The 26915-nt window shown below is 40.7% G+C and overlaps 1 protein-coding gene and 1 long non-coding RNA gene across 3 annotated transcripts in view; both read left to right on the forward strand.

Moving 5' to 3' along the window:
- The window catches only part of LOC124162163, a 186505-nt gene extending 163192 nt beyond the window's left edge, over nt 1–23313 (forward strand). The window contains exon 3 of the long non-coding RNA XR_006865502.1: nt 23222–23313. This is a non-coding gene — a long non-coding RNA (uncharacterized LOC124162163). The remainder of the gene's footprint in view (nt 1–23221) is intronic.
- A 101-nt stretch (nt 23314–23414) lies between these two features.
- Nucleotides 23415–26915, forward strand: part of LOC124162192 (neurotactin-like) — a 34693-nt gene continuing 31192 nt past the window's right edge. For both annotated transcript variants that reach the window (XM_046538632.1, XM_046538633.1), the window contains exon 1: nt 23415–23565. The gene's annotated coding sequence lies outside the window, so the exon portion shown is untranslated. The remainder of the gene's footprint in view (nt 23566–26915) is intronic.

Consider the following 26915-nt stretch of genomic DNA (forward strand, 5'->3'; position numbering starts at 1 on the left):
CACGTAAATATTCGGATACGTACGTGACGTCATCCGATTTTGAGTGCGAATTCGGAGATACAGAATGTCCGCCATGTTTTTTTGGAGGGAGGGTGTGGCATACTAAAGGGGAAGGGGGGATTTTGTGTGGCTTTATTTTTTTTTCTTCTCAGACTGGTGCATGTGGCATTGGTGGTGTTTGGGATTCAGCGAGTCGTGCTGAAGAATCTCTCTCGAACACTATACCCCTAGTCCATTCATGCATGGATTCATTTTGGAGGGTTGGCTGCACTGTGTGTGTGAGAGACACATTGAGATTTTGGCCGCCGCAGGGGGTATAGGGGGGCACAGATGCCTAAATAACCTCACGCGGTACCCCCCACCCCATCATTCCCTATATCATGGTACATACATACGTAATGGGTTTGTGACTAGATTTTTTGCTTGAAGGGTAGCCAATCCGGCATGCTTACAAGTCTGTTGTTACTTACAAGACTTGTTAGTCCTTAATTGGTATGTTTATTTACTCCAGTAAACTTTATTCATATTTCTTCTTATTCTTATCAAAATCTAATCACTAATCTAAATATTCTTATCAAAATCTAATCACTAATCAGAAGAATACTTAGAATAAATGCCCTGCCCGAATCACAATTCGAATGAAAGCGGCATTAAATTTCTAGGTCACTATTTATTTGTACTTTGCCAAGAAAATTTTGTTGTTGATTGTTGGAAATTGTTGATTTCAGAGAAAAATGAGTGATTTATTGAGCAACCTCATTAAAATTGGATGGTAACTAAAACATTTTCCTTCCTGCGTTTAATTCACGATAGGAATGGCTGAATTTGATAAGACTTTTTCGTCGCACCTCGTCTTTCCCCGTGCGATTCACTTTCAATGAATTGCAATTTCTGTCATGAATGAACGTCACCATTCCCAAGTATGCACTACACTCATGCTTGGTAGGGTTGGTCGCACTGTTTTTCGTCGGCTCAGATTGTGGCCGCAGGGTGTGGGATGCCTGTGTTGCGACACGGGGGCCTGTCTCCCTCTCTCTCTCTTGCCTAATTCATAATTGCACCCTGGGAGACTCCTTGGAGGAGGGGTAGTGCTTGCAATTAGCGATGGCCGCGCACACACAAACTTAACCCGGCTGCATATTATTATCAAAGTATTCAACCGGTCATGATAGGTTTACAAGGAATGTTTTGCGGCGAGTTAGCAGAGGCAGTCGAGATTGGACGCCCCTCTTCAATTCCTTATAAGGCCTACTCCCTTTCATTCTATCTAAAAATCCTATTCTTTTCCTTCCTCTCCCTCCTTTACCTAACATTCTACCCTCTAACACTGTTTTCAACATCCCCTCCCCGCTAAATACTTGCTCCATCCATACGTTCTGTCTCCTCCGTATCTCATCTGAAAGCTGCCTCTCCTCACCCACCATATTCAGCACTTCGTCGTTCCTCCTCATCTCCATTCTTCTATACACCCACATCTACAACGCCTCCCACCAATGTGAATACATTTAGGAAAAAACTATCTCTACTTCTGTACCTAACCAAAGTGGAAATAAGTTTTTTTTTACTATTACCTTCAAGCTCACCAAATACCAAACTCACCATAGCATCGAAGGTAATTTATTAGTCTTTTACTACGGGTTTCTATGGATATCTGATTATTTCGGTTACAAATAAAAATTACTTAATAAAACAAAGCAAAAGAAGAATTACTTTGAAAAAAATAAAATGGCTGAATTGAAACCAATGCTTTGCGCGTAATCCGAGAATTAAATCGAGATAGAATCGAATGTTCTATATTGGAGTAAAGGGGATCAATTTTCCTCATATATTTGTGTAAATTAGAAAATTACTCTTATTTATTCCAATATTGAATAAGAAATGATTCCTTCATATTGATGCCGTAAATAGCACTAGAGGAGGGGTTGCTGAGTAGTTATTACAACTGATTAGGTGTCATTTTAACCTTCTTCTGGAAGAACTGCTAACATTAACATGTATTGATAATTTACTAGTTAGTAAAGCTGTTTTTTTACGGTACAGTTAAGAGCATAACTCTATGAGTAAGCGTATAAAATGGGATGGACGGTAGTTATTACCTTTTATATATATTGAACTAATAAATGGATCGTACCCTAATTTCTTTATTTTTATTCGATTGATTTCATTCGCTAATTATTATATCGATATTCGACATAAAAAACCTATTCATCATTCTTTAATTATGACATCCGATAATTTTAGCTTGGTGGAATGGACTTTTTTTCCATGCTGAAATAATGAGGACCAATTTTCCACAATATTTGTAGAATATTACACCTCATTATTCCAAAATTATTTTCCGTTTTTGGAGCCAATTTCGCGCTGTTTACGGCATTAATGTGTAGACTTTATCAACTAACAATTTTTTGTTTATTGAAAATAAATGAAAAATGTGTTAATTGATTAACTCTTCTTATTAATGCCGTAAAAATCACGAAATTGGCTTTATATTATGCTTTAGAACACGTAGAGGAATTCGACAGCATTCAACCCCGGCCTTAATTTGTAAATATGCATTTATTTCATTTTTTTAATTTTTCATTTTATGGGGATCGGCTTGGTTTTTTGGATATTGTATTGGCCTTACACCCGGTGGGTCCAGGTTCGATATTAATAACGCGTTAACAAGTTAATACGATCCCAAATTGAGTGCTGTGGGGAGTGTGCACGTCGAGCTCGAGACTCCGTCCGTCGGATGGGATGTTAAGCCGTAGTCCACTTGGCGCCTTCCGTTAAGGGCAGGCTAATTCTGACGCCGGGTTTATCTCCACCCTCCCTGTTCTTCCCTTCATGGCGTAAATGACCTTTGTTGTCTGTCACCTTCTCCAAATTCCATTCCATCATTCGATTGAAATAAAATTGGAATTAAAACATATAATTAGCCCTCACCAAAGGTCAAAGTTCTCATGCATTGCACCTCAAATATAAGGATACTCATAGATCTTGTACTAATTGAGTGAGCTCTAAACAATGTAATGCCGATATTCTCTCTCCACCTCCAGTGAAGCCAATAAATTGCGCTTCCGGTCTACTTGACCTCTGCAATTTCACTCCATTTAAATAGGTACCACGTGGGAGGTAACTTTGAATTTTTCCCCCTTCAGTTCATACAATTCGGACAAGATTGCGTCTTGGAAGATAAAACTACTTGGATAGTCACTTTCATGAAATCATGCATCGAACAGCGATGTGGAAACACGGAAATATAGACAGATTCTATTACTCGCCGTGGGAAGTCTTTGCATGGAAATTACTTGGACAGATAACATGCGGTATTTTTTTGCGCCTCAGAATGCATTATCATCAGTATCAAATTTTGCGTACTTTCCAGTTTGAAATAGACAGTGCATGGGATTCGGCCATTTTTGGAGGGCACGGACGTCATTTCAGCGTGGCTTCAACTGCCCCGTGCGTCGTTCCATTATTGCGGTGCGCAGCTTTCCATTGTTTTGAGTTTAGTGTGCCCATTCCGAGATCGATCTTCTCATTACAACTGGAGGGAATGTTCCTGACTCATATCTTCAACCTTACTCCCGACCTCCACTCTCCTCTTATTTGTCTTTCCTTCCAATGGTGGACAGGGGTGGCTTCTTCCCCAAATCACTTCCCTTCTCTTCAAAATGTCCCTCCATCTCCGCTTTAGAATATCCCCCCTCTCCAGCTCTTAAACCTCCATCTCATAATCTTCTTCGTCATTCATTTTCTTTTCTGAAACTCAGCACTTCCTTTGTGTCGGAACTTGAGCAGCGTAAAATTCATTGACTTCGGTGAATTGTGGGAAAGATTCCCAGCCAGTATGCTGGAATACTTTACTGGTTCTACGGTGAAAATGATTCCGAAGATTTGCGCAATAAAATCTTGTAAACACTTAAAATGCCTTAAGCGGCTTGCTAACCAGCTCGGGAAAACAAACCAAAAGTTAATTTATATAAATTGAGTGATGCACGAAAGCTTAAACTAGTTGTCAGACGATGTTTCGTACCGTGATATGAGCAGGTTGCTAGAGCGTTGCTAGGAGACCGGACGGTTGCGTGGTTGCAGGCGTGGCTTTTATTGTTGGCGAGCATGACGCCATTTCATAGCTTCCTATGCTGGTTCAGCTCCGAAATGGATATGACGACGTTGCTCACTGGCTGATCGCATCTTCTTTTTCTTTCTTCCGGGGGCACTAAAAACTTTACTGCTCGAAGCAGAGCCTGCTTTAAGCTCCTCCAGCTCCAATGGAGTTCTTCCCTATTTCGCTCCTACCTAGCATAAATTTGCTTACCACATTCTTCCCGCACGTGTGGACATTACCAACTTCCGCGTATGTTACATGAGCCCTCAGGTGAAACACACAGAAAGATGCGCTTCGGCTTCTGCGCAAAGGACATTGATTGAAGCGACGAAGAAACCTGCGTCACGTGATGGATCGCGTAGGTCTGATTGGCTGACTACGAAGATAGTTTTCATGCTGAGATTTTTACTGGGCTTCGCACACCAGGCAATTGGGCTTTTTAAGTTCAGAGTTAGGATATGAGATAAATCGACGGTAGCGGAACATTAGCCCGCTATTGAGCGCCTTTGTCACTTCGTTTAAAAGACTCAATTGCTCCACATGACAACTAGTTGACGGGGAACACTATCCAAAGAAGCCATGCATATTAAATTAAAGAGTAACAGTGTCAAACGCGACACTAATACATTCCAATTTAGTTCTGACGTGAGGCCCATTGCCCAATAAATTAAGAAAAATTAAGAATTAAGGGCACTTGGCAACATCGCCGTGACGCAACAACAATAACTTACGAGTTTAAAAAGTGACCTGAAGACGGTTTTCCACTGAAATTTTGGCATTCTTCTTCTTGTTCTGCAGCTTAAATCCCGTTATAGGGGTCGCTTGTTCCTAACTGATCGCCTCCAAATCATTCTTAGGATCCGGGGAACATTTATCCCTTTCATTCAAACCCTTCTTTCTCCCTCAAATCATTCTCCACACAATCTTCTATTTTGTCTTCCCCTCCTTCTCTTCCCTTCTATTTATATTCTAAATTTCCAATTCTGTTCCCAACATACTCATCATCCCTTCTTAATATATTTATAAACCAATGCATATTTCCCTTCTACGCCTTCCTTGAGATCTCAACCACTCCTCCCGTCTCCCTTATTTCCTTATTTCTAATCTTATCTCTTATTGTACTTCCATCTCACCATTCTCATCTCTGACACATCCATTTCCTTTTCGTGGACCATCTTAGCAGGCCACGTTTCACCGCCGTACAGCAATGTTGGCCGGACTAAAATGTTGGCATTAAAAAGCACAATCAGTCGGACTGAATCCCGAAATAACTTGATAAATACTGACCATCAGGAAAGAATAAAATCGCTTGCGAGCATGGCGTTAGTTTACAGTGTTTTTTATTTCAATGGAAAACTATATTTGTATCAAATTTAGTACTCAAAAATAAAGGATAAAATTTAGGGTTTTTATGAAAATTACATACAACGCTGTTTTCATTTTTTATAATAATGCGGAAGTTGGGGGTTAAAGTTGGCTTTTCTTGCAAACTTGGCATAGGCCGCGGAAATATTCCCACTAATGGACCAGGCCTCCGTTTACTCGTGCGCAAAATTGTCATTCGTTGGAATAATTCCTCATATGGGAGGAAATGACTTAGTTACAGCTAAAAAAAGATATTATTCTTCCATCCCCATTATCCCATGATTTTTAAATAAAAAAACGCCAAGGTTTCCCCCATTCTTCAAGAGTTGGTGACGTCATCAGAGTTTGCACCGAAAATGTAAGATGTTAACTCTCTCTCCTTGATTTAGAAAGCCAATGAATAACTCCTGAGAAAGCTGTGACATTTTTGCGTTTGTCAATTGCGTTGCTTTTATAATGATAGACTTTGTTGTCATTGGGTTAACTCATGTGGTTTTGGTTGCAGCTCGATTCTGTGGCCTTTGTTAGATGGAGATAAGTTGATGTATTTAGAGTCATGGTATCTATCAAGAAAGATTAGAAATCATGAACTTTAAAGGCAAGGATCTAAAAAAAAGATTTTTCGACAAAATGAGAACGAAATGAGTTGTTTTGAGTTTTTTTCTGTTGTGGTGGAACCTCCTTTAAGGATTGATGCTTAAGGTATCGTAAACTCGGAATACGAGACAAAGGTGATTATGCGTTTAGTCGCCTGTTGTGGGTCGTGTTACCTCCTCGGCTGAATCTCTTTCAGACCGAAGGCATAGGTACACAATTACTGCCGTAGAGGTCATTAGCGCGCTGCCGTCGTCACTTGTCGTTGGACAAAGTGCCCGAACGTGCGTTTACGGCATTGCTACTTCCTTTGTTTTGGTCGCCCCTCTCTTCGTGACTCGCCGCTCTCAATCAATCGTCTTCCCATCATCCCTCACTTCCTTCCTTGTTCTACACCTGGTGGGTGTCCATCGAACTTCATTTAAAGTCGCTCTCCACGCTATGTGCTACGAGGCCAGATCCAGAATACTAATCGTCCCCTTATGGAGGCAGCCTTGAGGAGATTCATGAACAAATATCACTAAAATTAACAAATTAGGCACCAAATTATTTGTAAGTGTGATGATATGATTAAATAATCCTCTGCGGCAAGCCACACATAAACAAAGGCGATTGTATCATTAAAAAATGAAAACAGCCAGCTCAGCAATTATTCTGAAAAATTATAATAATTTGAACAGCCGCCTCAAATATTCATAACTTTGAACGATCAAAAATTTAATTATACGTAAAATAAATGCATTTATGAATGAACAAATGCACAAAAATAGATTTTACCGTTGAAGCTGTGGAAACGATCGCAATATATTGAGGTTTTAAACCGCGAAGAATTTGAAAACTATGTTAGTAAAGCAAATAAAATTGTCTTAAGAAAAAAAATATTTGAATGAAGTTTAACATTAAGCTTTAGAATTTTAGTGTTTCCCGGCATATAGCCTGAAGGAATATTTATCAGGTTTCCCACCGCATGTTGTTTTGGTTGACTGGTCCCGACGTTTCAGCGGCTGAGTCTGCCTTGCTCAGTCTGTCATCCCGGATGAAATATCTAAATATTCTACCCTTAGAGTATATTATTCAATGCTTTAATAACTCTATTATTATTCCACCCTTGAAGGCGATCAGTTGGGCAGAAAAATGATAGGCAGCGTTAAGTCCACGCTAATTTTTCCATAAATTCACGAAAAGTGGTCGGAAACTTTAACGCTTTCCACTTTCGAAGTTAATTTAGAATCAAAATTTTATTTTAATAAAAAGTAAACTCTCTGAAAGGAGTGTTATCAGAATTTTCATAAGATATTATTATTATTTATTTCTTTTTTAACTATATTATTATAAAAAAAACTCTTTCGTTACATTTATTTATGTAACAATATTGTATATCGCTGTATTTTTTGTTCTTATTCATAGCCCTGAATAGATGATGGATTTAAATAAACTGAAGCGTTGTTCAACGACTTTTTTCATCATAGGTATATATTTTATCATTAATTAAATGAGGTAAGATAAGAGGAAGAAAAAAATCTAAGATATTATGATGATGTTTTGGTTCATGCTCAGCGCAGAGCCACGTAAGCACTGGCATTCCAAATTTCACAGCGTTTCAATAATTCAAATTTCCATTAAATTTAAGAGATTTTGGTTGAACGAAGAAGGATATTTTCGTCGCAATTTATCTTCCCTTTTGCTCTTTCGAGTTCTTTTAATGAATTTCGATTTCCGGCGTGAGTTAGCGGATGACCCCATCGGCCATTTCATTACCCTAATAATATCCATGCCACCCCCATTTCCTTGCCGAGTGCTCAAGCGTTGCCATCCATCCATCTGACCATCGTCGCCCTAATTTCCCTCCGAGCCTTTTTTTTCTTTTCATTTCTGTCGCAGTTGCTCTGAATTATCCTTCCCGTGGAAATTCGTGGCGTTATCGCACCGCTGTGCCCACGTTAGCCGAGGTCAATGACCTTTCGGACGCTCATGTAAAATCCTCGGGAGAATGAATCCCATGGAATGTGTGCATTTGGGACAAGAGTCGTCAACAGTCGATTCGCCTCGTCTCCACTTCTCCCTTTGTGTTTGCGCGAAACCCATCGCTTCCTCGTTGACGGTGAAATTTGTACGTACACATGGGACCACTCCCCTCTTCTCCATCGCGAGCGTAAATTTAAGCCTAAGGTAATAATAACAATAATAATTGACATTTCAGTTCCATGCGATGAAAACATCCGTCACAGATACAATGAAAAAATACAAGAATACACTATCTTCACAGTAGAACTGGAAAGGACTTGGAAACGAAGCCATTTATTCACTATGCCGTTAATGACGTCGGTTACTGGTATCACACCGAGTAGTTTTAAGGAAAACCCAATCCACCTCCACTTAAATATAAAAACCCATCCAATAATCCAACATCAAATTTTATTTAAGACACGCAATATTCTCAGAAAATTTTTTTTTAGACCATGGCAGTAAAATAAATTAAATGTAACTTGGCCCCTGCCCGCACTGTTTCATTTTGTTAGGATACTTCGTTTCTGAAATACCTAAATATTATCTAATAATGGACTCGTTAGTATTTTTAATTGCTGATCGTGGCGGAGTTAAAAAAATAGATAACCGTATGAATCCTCTTCTCGAGCAATTTGTGACGAATTTCCGAAAGCCTTAGCCCTTCGCCAATAATTTGATGACGTAAAGCACTCCAGCCCAGCGGGTCACCGCTTCTCCTGTGCTGCTCGGCCACGCACGTCGGTCCAATTAGTTCCGGGGTTGTGTTCGCTCTCTTTTAAATCGATTTCTTTCCATTCTTTGATGATAAATGGAAGTTTCGATGCAGATGCCGGGACTGTTGGGCTGGATCTCGGTTTTTCGGTTTGTTGGAAATAAACGCGTTTTTACACTGAATTACTTACTTTTGATTGTAAAAATTGTTCGTATCATGGACGTATCCAGCGAGGGGCAGGAGGGGGCAGCTCACCCCCCCCCCTAGAAGCAAAACTCGCAAATGTCTTTAAGGAGAATAATATATTTTCAAGCAAACAATTTTTTTTAAACTAATAAAGAGCTGTTACAGTTTCCTTAAAATGTGGATTTCATTCACCTTTTCCATGCTTAAATCTTACCTACAACTTGAAAAACCATGGCTTGCCCCACCCCCTAGTTTTTACCCTAGGTGTGCCCTTGGTTCATACATCAATATGAGCTGAATCTGTGACAGAAGATGCGAATGAGTTACACTTGATAACGAAAATAGCAACGTATCCATTCTCTCAAATAAGGTTATTCTTTTTCGTGACGTTCCCCGTTTACGACAGGAAAAAGTAATAATTTTAAATGCTATGCTTTTATTTTTCTCCCCTTCACTGCTTGCCCTTTTTTGTATTTTCAACTTAGGTGAATGCAGTCTATGGGGGAAAATTAAAAGAGAGAAGCGTTGGCTTTGATTCGCGCAGTTGCTTTTCATTTGAGCTGCCCGATTACCACGAGAGTGGACTCGCGTGGGCGGATGTCCTTCCGCATTGCTGTCTCTCTCTCTCTCTCTCTTAATCTGGCGATGCGTGGACACGTGCTGCAACGCATGTACGACCGCAGAAAACTCCTTTTGAATAGAAATCAATAAATTTTAAGTTTCAGGCAATCGTCCACAGTTAGTTTAATATCTATCTCCACAGCTTTCGATTCATTTTATTTAATCTTTGGACAAATATGTGTGTTTAATTTATTTTTCCGTCATATTAGCTAGATTGATCACCTACCGGTGAATCTGAAGATATTATTTAATCTTTGGACATATATCTGCGTAATTTGTTTTTCTTTGATATTAGATAGATTGATTACCTACCGGTGAATCTGAAGATAATATAAAACGAATTGAAGACGGTTGTGATACAAAACTAATTGTGTAAAATTTCCTGACAATTTTAATTTACTATTATGTCACAATTCCTCTAAAATGAGCCTGGAAAGGCTATCTTCATAACTTGTGAGTGTTGGATAAGGACTCTTTTGGGTGATGGGTTGGATTGAAATGAAACCAATTGTATGAATTACTCGTATCGCTATCGGAGATGAAAATGTGACAGACAATGAACTGCAAATGAGTATTACTTCACCAAAAAGACAAAGGCCCGTATCATAAAAGTCCCCTCGAAGTTTGAGTCGAGGATGGCCTCGTTTGAAGCCGGCCTAGCTCGACGAGGAGATCCCTCGATCGCATCATATCATAAAAGTCTCCTCCAGCTCGGCTCATAGGAGGAGGGGTTTGAGCCAGCGGAAATGACGCATTGTTGAGGACGATGTTTCTGGTTTCAGAGTTGACAGTCTTCCAGCATTGTTCCATGTTCATTTTTTCGAATCGTATTTGCGCAGACATGCGCAGTAGCGATATACCGAATGCGGCCGGGGATATACCCGCCAATATCAACAATAGAAACAGAAATGGCTAACAAGGGGAATACACGACCTGACGACTGGGGTGGCCGATTGAGCTCAAATTTTCTGATTCGGTAGATCACGGCTATCAACTAAATATGCCGAAGCAAGGCGACGCACTTCTCAAAACATTTCGAGAAAAAAGCAATTAAAAATCGTAAAAAAACGGGTCTACGGTATATATGCGGTATTTACTTACATTTACTTAAAGACAGCGGTGGCCCAGTGGTAACGGTGGTTGACTGTGGATGTAATAGGATGGCGAATTCGATCCTCACTCAGGGTCCTTTTTTTATTTTATTATTCAAGGATTTTATTGTTTGCATTTTTAAAGATTGTTTTCTTATCTTCGTTAGCTCAATGAAAATATTTTTAATTCATTTTTTTTAAACAATAATAAGTGCTGAAAGGGGTAGAAAATGAAGCAAGGGCTATATAATAGCCTTTCCAAGGGCGATTTTGTCTTTATTTGTTCTCTCTAGGTATATTAGGGTATTGCGAGTGTAAATTGTCTTCTGTAGGGGTGGGGTCAGAATAATGACATTTAAATTATTAATTGGGAGGGAAATCCACCCTATCGACGGATTATGCTTTCATTGGGATTTTAATTGATAAAATTATTCGTAAGCATGAATGACACGTGTATGCCGTCAAAAATACAGGGCAGTCGATGCGGCGGAGGAAAGAACACGTTCTCCGTTTGTTCGAGTAGTATCCCGAAACTTGCAAACGAAGAATTTAGTAAAATAAAAGAAGTACCGTGAGTGAGGATCGAACTCCCAGTCCTTACATCCACAGTCAACCACCGTTACCACTGGGCCACCGCTGTCTTGAAGTAAGTGTAAGGAAATACCGGATATATACCGTAGACCCGTTTTTTAAGATTTTAATTGCTTTTTTCTCGAAAAGTTTTGAGAAGTGCGTCGTCTTGCTTCGGCATATTTAATTGATAGCCGTGATCTGCCGAATCAGAAAATTTGAGCTCAATCGGCCACCCGAAGGTCGTGTATTCCCCTTGTAAGTCGGAGCGCATGGCCAGGCAGGAGCAGGAAATTTTGTGCAATTTGGTGGTCAAGTACAAGGACGTAATTGAGTGTAAGCGCTCGGATGCGGAGTCCGTTTTAAGCAAGGCAAGATGCTGGCACAAAATAACGGAAGAGTTTAATAATCGTGGATGAATAATTATCATCTTCTCGCAATGGCGGAAGTCACCTCAAACGCTTTGAGCCGACAATAATCTAACCTCAAAGTTTGAGCTGAGGCTGGCCTCAAAATTCGACGTTTTTGAGGTTGAGGTCGGTTTTATGATATCGTATCTCCTCCTCCTGACGACAATGAGGTGGAGGCCGGCTTCGAGGGGACTTTTATGATACGGGCCAAAGTGTCCTTCTCCTCAAATGAGGTGATTCTTTTTCGTGTCATCATCTTGGGGTGTTCTGCCCGTCGGCAGGTCCCCCGCGCCAATGCTGTCTCCATTCTCTCCTGTCTCCGGTCATCTCCTTGAAGTCTCCATATACTCCAAATTTTATGTTGTCAATGAACTTCAGCCTTCTCCTTCCCCTTCTTCTAATCCCTTCCACATATCCCTCCAAAGCTACTTTCAAAATTCCATTCCCCCTCATCAAATGTCCCAGCCACTAACCCTTCCTTTGATTTATTTCGTCCATCAATGTTCTTTTCTCATCTATCCTATTCAACATTTGCTCATTCCCAACTCGATCCGTCCGCCGTATTCCCTCCAAACCCACATCTCAAACGTCCCAATCCTGTTCCTGTCTCTCTTCCCCGTCGTCCAAGTCTCACATCCATACATAAACACACTCCACACTCAGCACTTCACCAATCTCTTCCTCAATTTTAATTCCAGTGCCTTGTTACACAAGGCTCTTTTCTTCTTCTTGAAAACTTCTTTCGCCATTCCTATCCTTTTTATTTCTCCTATACTTTTCCAGTCTTCAGTTAACAAAGTTACCAAGTAGCTGTAGGTTCTCACATTCAGTATTTCACCTTCTTTTGTCTTGACCCTCATACCATCTACATTTCTCACTTTATCGCTTTAGTCTTCTTAACATTTAATATCATTCCATATGTTTCCATTCCTGTCTCCAACGCTGTTACCAATATCTGCAATGACTCGGTGTCCTCGGCTAAAACCCCCGTTCACCGTCGTCGCTGCTATCGCTCGTCATGGCCGCCGCGAAACCTTTCGACGTCGTTTTTCGGAATTAATGGACGAGCAGACAGACGCAAGCGCCCCGCAGAATGTAGGTGTGCACTGACGACTCGGGCAAACGGTCGGTCTCATCATTTCAGCGAGCGGCAGTGCCGTCTGCGGTCACCGATCCAGCCCGCATGTGGACAGCTGCACCCCCACTACGCCCGAGGGGGTACCCCCACCCGATTTTCCGCCATACGCCATCTCCACCCCTCCCCTTTTATGAAACCCAAACCTCGTCAACGCTTAAATCCTTCCCATTACACGCACCCTCATTGCGAGCAGTCCCATATCCATCCAGGCCATGTGCTCCACCCAGTGAGCGGAGGGGGAGCAGCGGACGAAATTGGGCGTTTAATCGCATTCGGATTGAAGGCAGGATTTAATATGGTGCTGAAGAGTGATGGAGACGATTGAGAGTAAGTAAGTTAAGATGATTGCTCCACTTTGAATGCAAACATTGAGGATACAGCTGTGCTGGGCTTTTGGAAACCAGTGATGGAACCCAATAATCATGCGCTCTAATTTTCATTCAAAATAGCAAAAGCTTTTTGAAAATGCATGAGCTCAAGTATTTATGACACAAGAGTAAATGAAGAGTAAACCAAAAAAGAAGAGAATAATAGGATAATATATACGCTGCTTGCAATGCTTCATGAAACTAGGCAATGGAGAGTGGAAAATAATTTCATTTGATTATGCTATGCAAAGCACAGCCATAAACTCAAAGTAACACTTCAGTATCATAGAGACACAGTAGCCAGTTTTATTTAAATTACAGATGCACATTTTTGGAATTTTTTACACCTTCCCCATGCGTAGGCAAATATAAGGATAAGAAAAATACTTCCCTCCACCCCACGTTTTTACTTGAGATGTTGAATTTTTTTACATTTACTACGTGCAAAGAAATATAAGTATTTATGCTTTGCTTGAAGTATTTTTTGCGATTTCGCATGAGTTGGTGCTATAGAAAACTTACCATCAAAGCAGTTAAGAAGTGCGTGAAGTCTTTTCGGTATTTAAACCTGTTTAAATCCCGAGAATAATTCGAAGGAAAATCATATTTAAACCAAGTGGTGGTTTTTATAAATTGCTGTTATTACGCTGTGCGCCCTGAGTTGTCTGGACTTCCTGAGTGATCATGTGCCAGTAGATGGTTTCCACTCCTCACCTGCCTTCCCAAAAGGCCTTCGAGTCTCATGCAACAAATGCCACGACGGCCCTTCCCGCGTGGGTATACAATTGCATCCATCGTCCCTGGACAAGCAAATGAAAGAGGGCTCTAATGACGTCACCAACTCATCAAAAGTGGGCGGCAAATATCGCAGTTTCTCATTTTACAATTACGAGAGAATGATTGATTGGAGAAGTTTCATATGATCATCGCAATAAATTTATCTTTCCCCTCCATATATCGAATTCTTTCGATTTCTGGTCTAAATGAACGGATCCATCGCAAGACCTTTGATGCATTTGACGTCACGCACTTACAACTTCCGCATTGGCGCGCCGCAACCTTAGGGCGAAGATATAAGTGGATAGTTAGCATCCTCTGCGTTAAACACGTGTAGTTACCCATCATATCACGTGGCGTAGAAAATTCACACATCGATGACCCCGGGAGGAAAAATGAGGCACATATCAAGGTGAAAGACGAAATATTAAAATATTCTCAACTGTAGTCACGAGTGAATGGTCAATGAGTCTTGAATGATTATTATTCGTGCCCATATGCACGGCAATAATTTACTATTAGCTTATCGTATGCATGTCACGTGACACAATACCGCGTTAGGAGGCGATTACGTGATTAAGAGATTTTGGCGATTTTTGCCCACCCATCGTTGAGATATCGTGAGATTTGGCTCGACCCACTCCCTCTAATCTCACGTGATATTGTTCTAAATGCGTTTTTTCAGTGTATATACGTTAATATATGCTGCATTGCGTTGGATTTGTTATTTATTGTTTAATTATTTGTATATATAGGATTTAGGATTACTAAGATCGTAAATTTAAACTGTTTCCTTGTGGAAAAAATTGGACGAGACTTGCCAGGACCCTTGAGATAGGGTGAGAATCGACTTGACCCCCTCCTACCCCCATAAAACGCCTCTCGTAATGCCCCCTTACCATTGAAACGCTCAAGCCACGTTTTGATGACGTCACCCGCTTTCCTCCATACTCTCCAGTGAGGACACGTGAGCCGATCGGAAGGGGTGGTTGCTGGTCCAGGGTATGGTGTGATAAAATGGAGATAGGAGTCGCTGAGGTTGGGATTGTGAGCGATAAGAGTTTCTCGGGACGGGACAGCCACGAGTGGAAATCAGTGTGGCCCTCATTAAAGACGTTATCTTGTTTTTCCTATTCCTCCTTCCCACGCCCAAGACAATCGCTCCTCTTTGAGAAGGAAACCGACGGGGGCAGGTGGTCCACTGGAATGCGAGAGGACCACCAAAGCCTTTTCAGATAAGCACCAAAGAGAGATAAGAATAGACAAACAAATAGGTGATAACGGCGCTCTCAAACTGAAGCACAAAAGGCCGCTATTCATCTACATTTTCATAATGTCCAGCGCGTCGTCGCTTTGGTGTTTGGCAGGGAGTGGTCAGTCATCGGCATGCACACCACACGGTCATTAGAAAAACTCTTAAAACATCAAATAGAAATGCGTGCAGATTCACGCAGGTGGTGTGAGCTCCCACCAATAATCCACCTCATCCATGCAAGCCGAGTCAATAGCTCTAAAATGTTATAGACTCGGGTCATCTTATTATTGGTCATGGCTTATTTAACTTTCTTCTGGAGGTCCTTCAGCCATTGAATAATCCGTCGTGGGAACATAGAATGCATTTTAATATCACAATAGCTATAATTCGTCTCACTTCCAAAATGGCTACCTCACGAACAATGGCAACTATCAATAATGAGTGGGGAAGTAAACAACACGCAGAAAAAAAGACGCAACGAAACATGTGACATAAATAAGGCATTGGAGCAGATACGATCACAAAATGCATAACACTCGCGTTACTACAATTTTAACATCATCACGGGCCAACATTACTGTTGGGAACTTTTCAAATGAATTCAGCGAGATGTGTGAGTCCGTAGCGTATGTATGTACTTACCATTCGCCTTGGTCCGACGCGAGTCCATCTCGGCAGTTATGACAGATGAGGTATGCTCTCGAAGCCTTGCTTCCATAACTTGGGAATGTCGATCGGAGTGAAAGGATATTACGTCTGCTTCTTGCGAGTCTTATCGTAAACCGTTATTGAAAAGAATGAAGACGAGGGAAATTTGGGATTCGTTCGCGTGGAATGATTAACATTTTTTCTCTTTTCACCCTGAAGGTACGAATGCATTGGTTTTCTCTACTCTCCGTTCCTTTCTTGCATTGGGTCGTTCAACGCCCGCGAAATCTCTGTATTTTATTCATGGAATCGATTATCACCGCCATTCTGAGGGTGAGTGTGCTTCAGGGCCGTGGGGATTGGTGCAGGGACGGCACCCTCTTCAATAAACACATATTTACACATACGAATTTAATAAAAGAAAAATCGTAAGAGCCGTCGCATGATTCTTAACAAATAATCACCTACAAGTCAACCGATTTTCCAAAGAAAAATCGTATGAGCCGTCGCATGATTTTTCACAGTAAAGTCATGTTATCCAGCGTAGAATCATAAGATATTTCGCCGATTATTCAAATAATATATAGCGTCAAATTGATTTTCTCGCACTGTATCGATGGTACCCATGCAATAAATCGATTCAATGCTGTAGTTGGGCCGGCACGGGCCAGTACGGGGTACCCCCTAAAACCCAAACTCGTTATAAGCGTACCGGTTTTACAACCTTTTTCCATAAGTAAAAAATAGCCCTACTGTAAATTGTTCAATAGATTTCAGAAAGAAAAATTGGAAATGATTATTTACTTGTCCAGAGTTATCTCCTTGCAACAACTTGTAACTAATATAAGAGTTGGGGTTTGACATTTCAATCGCGGCCGCATGTGTAATACATGTCCAGCGGTTGGTGAGTACCGCCAAAAATTTTTTCCCAACTACAGCACTGAATCGGTTATGAATTAATTTGGCCCATCTCTAATAAAAGTGATTATTGTAGCGTTCCAGCATGTTCGCCTCGGAGGCTACGCTGGCGTCCTCTTCACTAAACTCGTGTGCTCAACATGTGTATAGCGTGAGGTGGGAAATGAAGGAGCCAGTTCAAATCGAAACGTGGCGCAATCCTCTGAAGATGCTTAGGGTAGATCAATTTTATACATCAGTTCCACTTTTATAGATTTAAGAATCCTTAAATAATCCTTAAAGTGATATAACCGCGTTTGTGGATAATAACACATATTCATAAAAGCTAAATAAATAATACGTTTGGAAGAAGAAGCAAGTTTAAACATACGTGGCAATACTCCATTGTCGTTGATACATATGGGAGGAACAGTAAGGGACTTATAAAAATGAAATTCAGCATATTTAAATGTCTTTTACTTTAAAAATCTATGAAATGTCACTGAACTTCCCTTTTACATATTTTTATTAGCACCGAAATTCTCAGTAATAGGGTACCTAGTTTCCTTCATCAAAGGTATTGATTGCGATTCGTTATCCACCATTAGTGTATTCATAATATGCAAATTATTTGGTTTTAGAAATCCCGGTTTAGATGAATGTTAATGGTCAATTTTAACCTCATTCGAAAAAGGCCAGATTGGCGCCCATGCGATGCCACTCCACGTGACGTCACAGGGAGTTCCTATACAAGTAGAAAGGAGTTTTACATCGTCTGAGATTACCAATGCATGCATGAGGCACAGAGCTCAGGGAAACATCTCTTAATAATAACCTATTAAAATTGCATATGGCCGGAAAGTTTCCTTCGTTTGATAGGGTATTAATTATCCTTATTTAAGCCAAGCGCTACCTGCTAACAGGGTACTCTGCTACCTGCTAGCAGCCCTCATCGTATCGGCGCACATACCCTCGCCCCACGGTCACCTCATTTGCGGCAGCGGGAACCAGAACGACGTCACACGGCGTTTTCCCAGCATTCATACTTAGCCGTCACGTTTTCGCGCGCTGGAAAATATTCACTTTTCATTTAATCGCGAAAAATAATTGAAAATCTGAAAGCTTGAAATATATACTCCAGGAGTAATATTCTTTCGATTTAGGAAATAAAAAAATAATAGGAAACCACCCTATTAAGTACCATTTCGCAATTAGTTCCCAGGTGACGTGACACGATACCACATTACCACTGATTGTGAATGAGGCGTGTTGTTGGGGCCAAGTTGGTGACGTCACTCGCCCTCCTTTGCCTTTATCCTTGCGCTGAGACCGTGGGAGCCTCTTTTCAGAAGAAGATTTCCAAGTGGAATTTATTTCCTCGTGCGAGGGGCACCCACCCCTCTCTTAGCTCCTCCCCTATGTTGTCAGTTTTCGAGAAATCTCTCCAAATCCTTCCTTCATCTCCCCATGTCAATCCGTAAAATATATATATCCCCTTATTCTATTGAGCCTCTTATTATGATCTGCTTATTTACAGCTGCCTTGTTGACATTCTCTCCCGTCTCTGAGGAAACGGGAATTCGAGGTGAAATCACGGTCTTAGAATATGAGAAGGTCTGGACACTCTCCGTTCAGGCATGGTCTTTTAATGAAGCCGTTTCCCGTTGAGGCCGGTAGGGGCGCCACCTATCCTGAAGGGCAAGTTTCCTACGTATCTGTATACGATACTTCAGTAATTATGAACTAATTTATGGCAAAAATGAATATAAACACATCGACAGTGGTTACTAGTTTACAAGTTCATATGCACTTAACATCTTATAGCGAAAAATACCTAGAAATCGTTCTCATACGTGAGTATTAATCAAATGGAAGGCGTTGGATTTCAGCTTCGTCTGCTTCCATATACCTTTGTAAAATCAGTTACAGCCATAACGAAAGATTGTCAGCAGTTAAAACCTTATGTAGTGAGGAAAGGTATTTTTAAGGAAATAATTATTTATAGCTATCTTGTGGTAAACGTTAATATAAGTTGTCATAGAAGCTACGTACGCACCATTGCCTCTGAGCCCATCGGCATGTTTCCACGGCCTTATAAGAATATAGATGTTATTCCTTGCTTTCAAACACTATTAACAAATATAATATCAGAAACGCAAACGGCTTCTTACCAAGGCCGAAGTGAAATACTTCTTATGAAGTGACGTATGTTAATGTTTTTAATCTCCTGAGTCTCGATCAAGTGATAATAATAATGGCAGGGCACAGCAAACCTAAAAAAATGATTCTATCCTAGGGACGTTTTGCGGGTATAGAATAGGCATATTTAATCGTTGAACGGGGTGAATAATTTCCGGAAGTACCATTATTACCGTTAAAGGCTATTTTATAACGATGCTTGCCTACTCACCTTGAGGAATAATTTGAGATTTAAGGGAGTAAAATACCATATGAAAGATAAGAACGAAAGAGATTTTGCAAATAATTTCCGAATAAACTTCCACGAAAACAGTGCAATGGATATAATCCGAGGGATTTGCGGATGTCTGATCACTTTCAGGTGCTGGCAAATCTGAAATATTATCCCTCGCCCAAAAATAAGATGAGTAGTACGACAGAAACCACATGCTAATACTGCTAATACGCGGTAAATGTACTTTTCATGAGAGTTGCACGCACCATCGATAACAGCTACAGCTGTGCGATGCATGCATTAAAAGAAATCATCGAAAGAGGTATTAAGAATGAAAACGATTCACATTTTTCCAACTTATATAATGTAGACACACATCAAATCTACATTTCCAGAATGATTACACAATGCTATTGAAACTGAGATTATTTATACAATCAATGCAAGGTAATGTCATGAAAAATAAATTTTAAGTACTCACAATTTAACATTTCTATTAATTCTTTCTATTACTAATTTCTAATTACTAATCATTCTAAGAGATTCAATTTAGTAGGAGAGAATGATGAATAGTTGATGAAAGCCGTCGCACATCTTGCATTTTCTCAGTGTTACTTCATTCCTCCACTGTGAATGACATTGACCACTGGAACAGCAAAACCTGTAATTTAAATATGTATAAATTTTGGAGCTTTAGCACACCAAAAAAAGGAATCGTACAGCTATTTCATCGCTTCTCAGGGTCCTTGGGGACTTTAAAAAGCGAAATCCCCGAAGTCTTGTGGCCATAACCAGTGGTGCAACGCGGTACCACACACGTCCTCGGCATTTTCCTTTTTTCAGTAAATCCGCGATATATATCCACGAAATATTAATGTAGAACAATAAGGAAATAATGCAGAAGACTAACATTCGAAAATAAATGAAAACTAAATCTTAATTAATTACAAAAATGACTATTTCCACTCACCTGTAGTATGCGCTCAACAATACGGAAATTAACTTACCCGCTAATTCTTGCCCTCCAGAATACGTGGCGCCGCCCCGGCAAACGTGCGGCAGGTTGAGGAAACGACTTCAATAAAAGACCATGGGTTCCCAATGGAGTGGGATAGGGAGTGACATAGGGCTGGGTGAAATCATACGGAGGTTTTTTTCTAAAGAGAGCGGCGATGAACTATATCGTCCTCTATTCTTCTCTCCAGACAATACTTCGTCACGAAGTTGGAAATTGGGCAGATATCAGGTTTTATTAAGGTTTTATCAATCTATGAAGAACATTTGGCATTGTAGAAGAGTTGAGATGTTTTCTGGAGTCAGTAAGAATCAAACTGCAAACATTCGAAGCGTGAAATTTTTGGGAACGTTGGAAATACAGTGTAACACATTTTTGTGTAGTCAGAATTTTTGTTGCTGACAAATTGTCCATTTCTGTCAACTTTCAATTAGAAATTTGAAAATAAACTAACTCCACACTTGTCGAAGTCTTTGCTTCAGCGCAGTCCGCCATTAGCATATGCCCAAAAATGGCGGGCTGCGACGACTCCAACAATGGCGGACTGCGAGTTATTGGAAGGCAATGTAGATGATTTTGTAGACGTGCAAAAGTCTGATCTCAATTTAATAGTCTTCCATTTTGATCTATCGCGATTCTTGTGTTTCCCTGAAGGATGCGTGCTAAATAAAAGTTCATTTTTGCTGTAATCGGAGCCTCCATAAGTATTGTGAATGCAAGTTTAAGCTATCTTCGACACATTTCAAATTGGTAAAATATATAAATATTGGAAAATGACAAAACTTGAAAAAACTGGAAAGATATTCAAAAGGAGGTATTCAAAGATTCTATTCTTCCTCCTCTTATACTTACAATTTGGTGCAACTTTGATGACTGATTTTCCCATTGCATAAATTTGCTCAGCTTATATCAAGCACTTTACATTGCCGATATAAATTAATTCTAATGCTGTGATTTTACATAATTACTTTTATGTAAATATTTGACCACATACCGTCCTATGTACGTCTCTTGAAAATGTGTAACTTTTATTTCGTATGCATATTATTGAACCTTATCGAAAATCGAGAAAAAATTCTGAGGAAAAGTCTGGCAATTTTATCTTGTATTTAAGAGGAGCAGAAATTACCATATTCAGAAGGGGAGGGCTCGGACTTTAAATCGCAATTTGTTTCGAAATAATTCAGTGGTCGGAAAGATAAGTTACGACGACAAAAAGTCCCTGCCATCTTTCAGTCATCTTTCTCCTAAGTTAGAATTAAGAAAACGCGAAATTTGCCGCCTACTTCTCATGAGTTGTGGCGGCAATAGAGTTCCGGCTCATTGACTTGTTCAGGGAGAACGACTCGTTGAGCTAGGAAAATGCGAAAGGCATAATCACGCTCGGGGGTCGGGAAGCGGGTCTCGGACTGAGAAACGGATAAAATACGCGTCACCCTATTTTTTTAACTTTATCATAATCTGCGATGAGAGAGAATCGGTGACCTAGCCCGTTGTATTTGGATATTTTATCGTAAGTGTCCCCGCAGGACAGTAGCGGATACAGAAAAAACTCAAGGGGGGGACGCAAAATATTTCTTGAGCTACCTTTACCTTTATCATAATGAAATACTAGTCGCATGCAAAGTTTAAGAAAGTTTTATTTAAACTGATTATACACGTGAAAATGTTATCTTATGGTATAAAAAAAGTTCCAATTGTGGTTCTGCAATGTTAGGCAGTACGTGCGGCCCCGCAAGAGGGGGGGGGGGAGCGCGCCTCCCATATGTATCCGCCACTGCCGCGAGATTATTTTCTGGGATAGCCCTCGTTTTCTTTTCCTGCTCCGATGAAATCAGTTGGGGAAAGTGAGGATCCTGAGATGTTTATTTTCGCTACGAGGCTGACAACGTCCACTGTTGGTTGCGTCTCGATTTTCGGCGTCATTAAGCCCCTCCCTGAGGGAATCAGACCTTGGCGTTTTAAGACTATTTTTAGCCCTTTTGTGCGTCTCTGGTCACATTTTTTTCGGCGCTTTCAACGGCGTAGTTTGGAAAGTGACGCGCATATCCCACAATGCACTGAGGTGAGCGACGATAATATTGTGCCTTTTGGAGCTAAAAAAGGAAAGATCGAATCGACCTCCATGGATGGTCCGATGTCGATTCCGATGCGGACGATATTTAAGGTATCGGCAGGATTTTTCTTCACGCAATATTCGCACTTCAAGTGATCTGGCGGTTGACTCGTGGTGTTTAGGCACTACATCGCTGCATGCTTATGTGGTTATTCCCTTAAACTGTGTCTTATTAAATGCCCGAGCGTTTAAAGTTCTAGTTTAAACCTCAGGACTGAGGCGCTGTACGCACAGACATGCTGCAAATTGAAACTGTTTATCTGTAAGCGTAAATCATCTTGACCTCTGAAGCCAACGGCATGTGCCTTGGCAGTTCAAGTGATGGAGCACCCGGTGTGAAGGAGTTCTTCTTCAAATTCCGGTCAAGGAAAATAATTTTTATCTGGAATTTTATTCGCACTAATGAACTGCTATCGAATAACGCCTTTTTCTTACCTTGGGAGTCCTAATATTTTATTACAAAACATTAGTCAACGCCCTACGCGAAATCGTGGAGGGATGATCCCCATGAAAAGCCGCAGTTAAATAAAAATGTCCAACGCAATATGGTTCCTCGTTATTTTGAAATCTTCATTGGTTCTCGTTGTCGATCACAATATTTGAAAAGCAACTGTACCTTAGCCCGCCACCATCGTCCCTCACTGGTCAATAATCCCTAAGATTGCTTTGACGCAACACAGTGCAGTCACACGCAAGTCAATTAATTTTTTCTCGTCTTCTCTTTCTCATCCTTCTTTACCTGATCCATAAGTTTCATCAGATGTCATCCTTTTCCATGCTCGCCATCCACTTGTCCCTCGACGATGGTTTTCAGCAGACCATCATGTCTCAAGGCGTTGTCGATTAAGTTGTTGTCCAGTGCCTAGTTGTTCGTATTTAGCTCTATGTTAAATTGGTTATCGTGGTTGGTGAAATTGTTTTTTTTCTGTCTTTGTGTTGCAGGTGGTGTTGTTTGAGTGAGCGTTGCCATGGAGATGACCGATAGTGTGGTGTCGGCGACGGAGAAGAGCGAGGATAAGAAGGAGATTGAGGACGAGGAGAAGGAGAGGATGCTCAACGAGGAGAACAAGGAGAGGGGGAAGGAGGAGGGGGGAGGGGGAGGGGAGGGAGAGAAGGGGGGAGGGGGGGAGGAGGAGGAGGGGAAGGGGGACGAGAAGGATGAAGGGAAGGGGGACGAGAAGGAGGCGACGGCCAACAAGAAGGACAAGGGACCCATCTCCAACGTCATCGGAGCCATCAAAGTACCATCGTTCCTCACCAGGGGTCGATCCCGGGACGGCGGCAAAGTAAGTTCTGCGCAAGAGAAAACGTATGGGCACCAGTCTTAATGCGGTGGAATTGTCTCAAAGGAAATACGTGCAAGAGCGCGCATTGGCTTCTACGCTTGGGGCCGTGATTTAAGCAGCGAATAACCTAGATCACGTGACGAATCTCATGAGTCTGATTGGCTGACTATGACGGGATGCATAACAATATAAACAAAGTCAATCTTAGCGACGACTGTGTTTGTTTATACTGTTGTTTATTTATATTGAAATTTTTACTCCCATTGCATTTAGTGCTCATGAGCTAGAACAAGTATGAGTATTTTAATCAAATCTTTTTATCTGTGTGAACTTTTCTAACCATTTCCATTCCCCATAATGAAGCGAATGTTGGCGTTTCTATGTTGGCCTCGCCTTTTGTTTATTTTTCATCCATTATGCGCGCTCTTGTTTAAATATCCTCTGAGGCAAACGCTCCACATCCATGTTAAGTGAAAAAACACAAAACTGTTTGCACAAAAATTTATATTAAGAGGACGCATCACTTCTGCTCGACCGATGCTTCTTCATGTCGTATTATTTGTTTAATTCTTAAGATATTATCTTGTGATATTAATTCTAGATACAGTAGCATCTTGTAAATGAGTTGCTTTATCAGCGAAAGTGCGCAGGTAAACTTTTCCTGTCTTAAAGCAGGAAAAATTCTAGAAGATACCGTAAATGTTTATAACAGCGAGCGAGTGGGAATACTCCGTCCTCGAAATGGAAGTAAGTTCTGTATAAGCAATATTGTTCTCTTTATTCAGCATGAATAAATGTAATAACTTTTATAAACACCAACAGGAGTACCTCATCGTCTGTTCACGTTATGAATGAGAAGTGTCGACATTGAGTCTTAATTTGTATTCTATATTATTTTCTCCACCGAAATGAAATTTTCTAGATTAGCATGTTATTAGGTTTGATTTGATAATATTGGAAATTCACGTAAACATTACATATTTATACATCGTAATCGAATTTCTTCGGCTTTTTGTATTTCACTGGAGCCAAAAAACAGGCTTTTTATCGGAATAAGCCTCGGCAATGTACGTAAACAGATATACCCTGAATACACTTTAACAGTGAGACAGTGTTTCATTGCATCAACCTGGACCGCTGACGTCACGCTTTTGCATTGGCAACGGAAGATCGCATTCATGATTAGGTTTTCGGTGGTAGTTGCTTGATCAAAGCATGCATCATCAAAGTGTTAATGTAAACTAGTTTATTCGATCAGTAAGCCACGTTATTAGGAACAGTCGACTCGCTAAGAAAACCATTTACTTTGTATGTATTTAGTTGCGGCGATATAGTGTGGTATTACTTCCCCAGGGATTTATACGTTCAGAGTAACATTTAATGATATTGAGCCTGACACCGTGTATCACTTAAAGTGAACGTGAGAGAATTTTCTATTGGATGAAACACTTGCTTAGTTCTTCCATCCCCTCCCAAGTTTCGACGGCAACGTACTCTTCATCTCCGTGGACGATCTTGAGGCTTAGCTGCTGTGGAGTTGTGATCACCCTTGGAAGAAAAAAGTAAATGATTTATTGGCGTAGGGATGTATTATCTCAAAATTGATTGCGATACGAATGATTCAGTGCTGAATTGGCTTTGAATACTGTTTCATATAATTAATTACCTTTTTACCTTATAAATACGTAAGTGCTCAAAGGACAGAAATCATTTTTTAGCTTTTTCTGCGGCACGAGTTCATAGACCAATTACGTGATGAACTCCCAAAATATAGTGAACAACGTTACGCGGAATCGTAACATTTTAATGGAACTATTCATAGTTTACGGAGGCCTTTAGTTGCTATTCAATGGTAAAGCCTGCATTAAGATTGAATGACGGGCATATTCGAATCATCGTTGAAATGCTCAGTGGTAATTTTTCAGGCGTCTCGTGAATTTTGTTCGTATCCTGGATGCGTATGCAACCCTCGATGATTCCATGTGTTGGCCGATTGTATGCTTCCCTGAGGGCTCTGACTTATTGGAAAAAAATCCGCTATAGCTTTAACGAAGGGCGCACTTAGCGTGGGATTCTAGGGCCCATACGTTCATAGAAGAAATCAGCGCGAAAATTAGCTTGGGTGGGGTTTGGTCAATTGTGAGTTAATGGCAACATCGGCGTTAATGAAATATTTGGAACGCCCACTGTCGCAAGAATTCCCATCTCTCGATTTATTTATCTTCTTGTCCCCTCAAGGAAATCCCATTCGATGTCTTCCCCTTGCTCCCTTTAGTTACGCTTCATTCGAGGAATACGCATTTAAATTCAACCGATATAGGGGAGGTGTAGTGAAAGTGCGTTACATTGTCGTACAACAGTAATCGCAATATTCCTTCGTTTCGGCTCTCGGAGACATCATCGCCCGGTGAAAGACATCAAAGATTGAGAATGGGGTGGGACACGAGTTGAAGGAGGGGAAACTGCGGTTGACTTAGGAGATGAGGGGGGTGGGGGGAAGAGTAAAGCAGTGATAACTGTGGCGGGACGAAACGAGCAAAAAGGCAGAGGGCAGAATTTCAATTTGCGGGGAGTGTTCATTTTCTTCTTTCATTTGATGGGAACAGAGGCTGAAGTGCATTGAGAGCTCCAAAAAGTTTACGGAGATGCTGCTCAAAGTGAAACAAGGTGCCGTGATTGCTTCCATCGCTTCAAAGACGGTCATTCCAATGCTGACGTGAAGGAAGACCAAAAACCTTCGAAGGCGCTGAAATGGAGGCATTGCTCGATGAAGATCAGTACCAAACTCAAGAAGAGGTTGCTTATGCGTTAGTATTTACTCACCAATCCATTTCCTAGCGATTGGATGCGTTGGGATTTATGCAAAAGCAAGGAACTTGGATTCCTTATGATTCTAAGTGAGTCTACAGAAAGAAAACGCTCGACCTCGCCTTGCAAATACGCTCGAATGGGAAGTCCTGCCCCTCCTGCTGTATTCCCCAGATATTACGCCGTCCGATTATTTTATGGCACATTGTCTGGCTAATCTGCAGTTGCGCTCATACGAAGACACCAAAAAGAATGGCATGATTCGTGGGTATTCCCAAAAAATGAACAATTTTACCGTTACGGTATTGGCCTCTGTCACATTGATGGGGAAAAGTTGTGGCTAGCGATGGACAATACTTTGAATGATTCATTTATAACTATTTTTTCACGATATAGTTGTATTTCCGTTCAAAAAACAGCGGGAACTTAATTGCGCACCTAATATTTTGCTAACAAAGTTTATGTACACTGCCAAATCTGTTAAATTTTAAATCAAAAACTTTCTCTAAATTAACGTCGGAAAACATATATCGAGTTGCTTT

The sequence above is a fragment of the Ischnura elegans genome, chromosome 7, assembly GCF_921293095.1.
Source record: "Ischnura elegans chromosome 7, ioIscEleg1.1, whole genome shotgun sequence".
Taxonomy (NCBI): domain Eukaryota; kingdom Metazoa; phylum Arthropoda; class Insecta; order Odonata; family Coenagrionidae; genus Ischnura; species Ischnura elegans.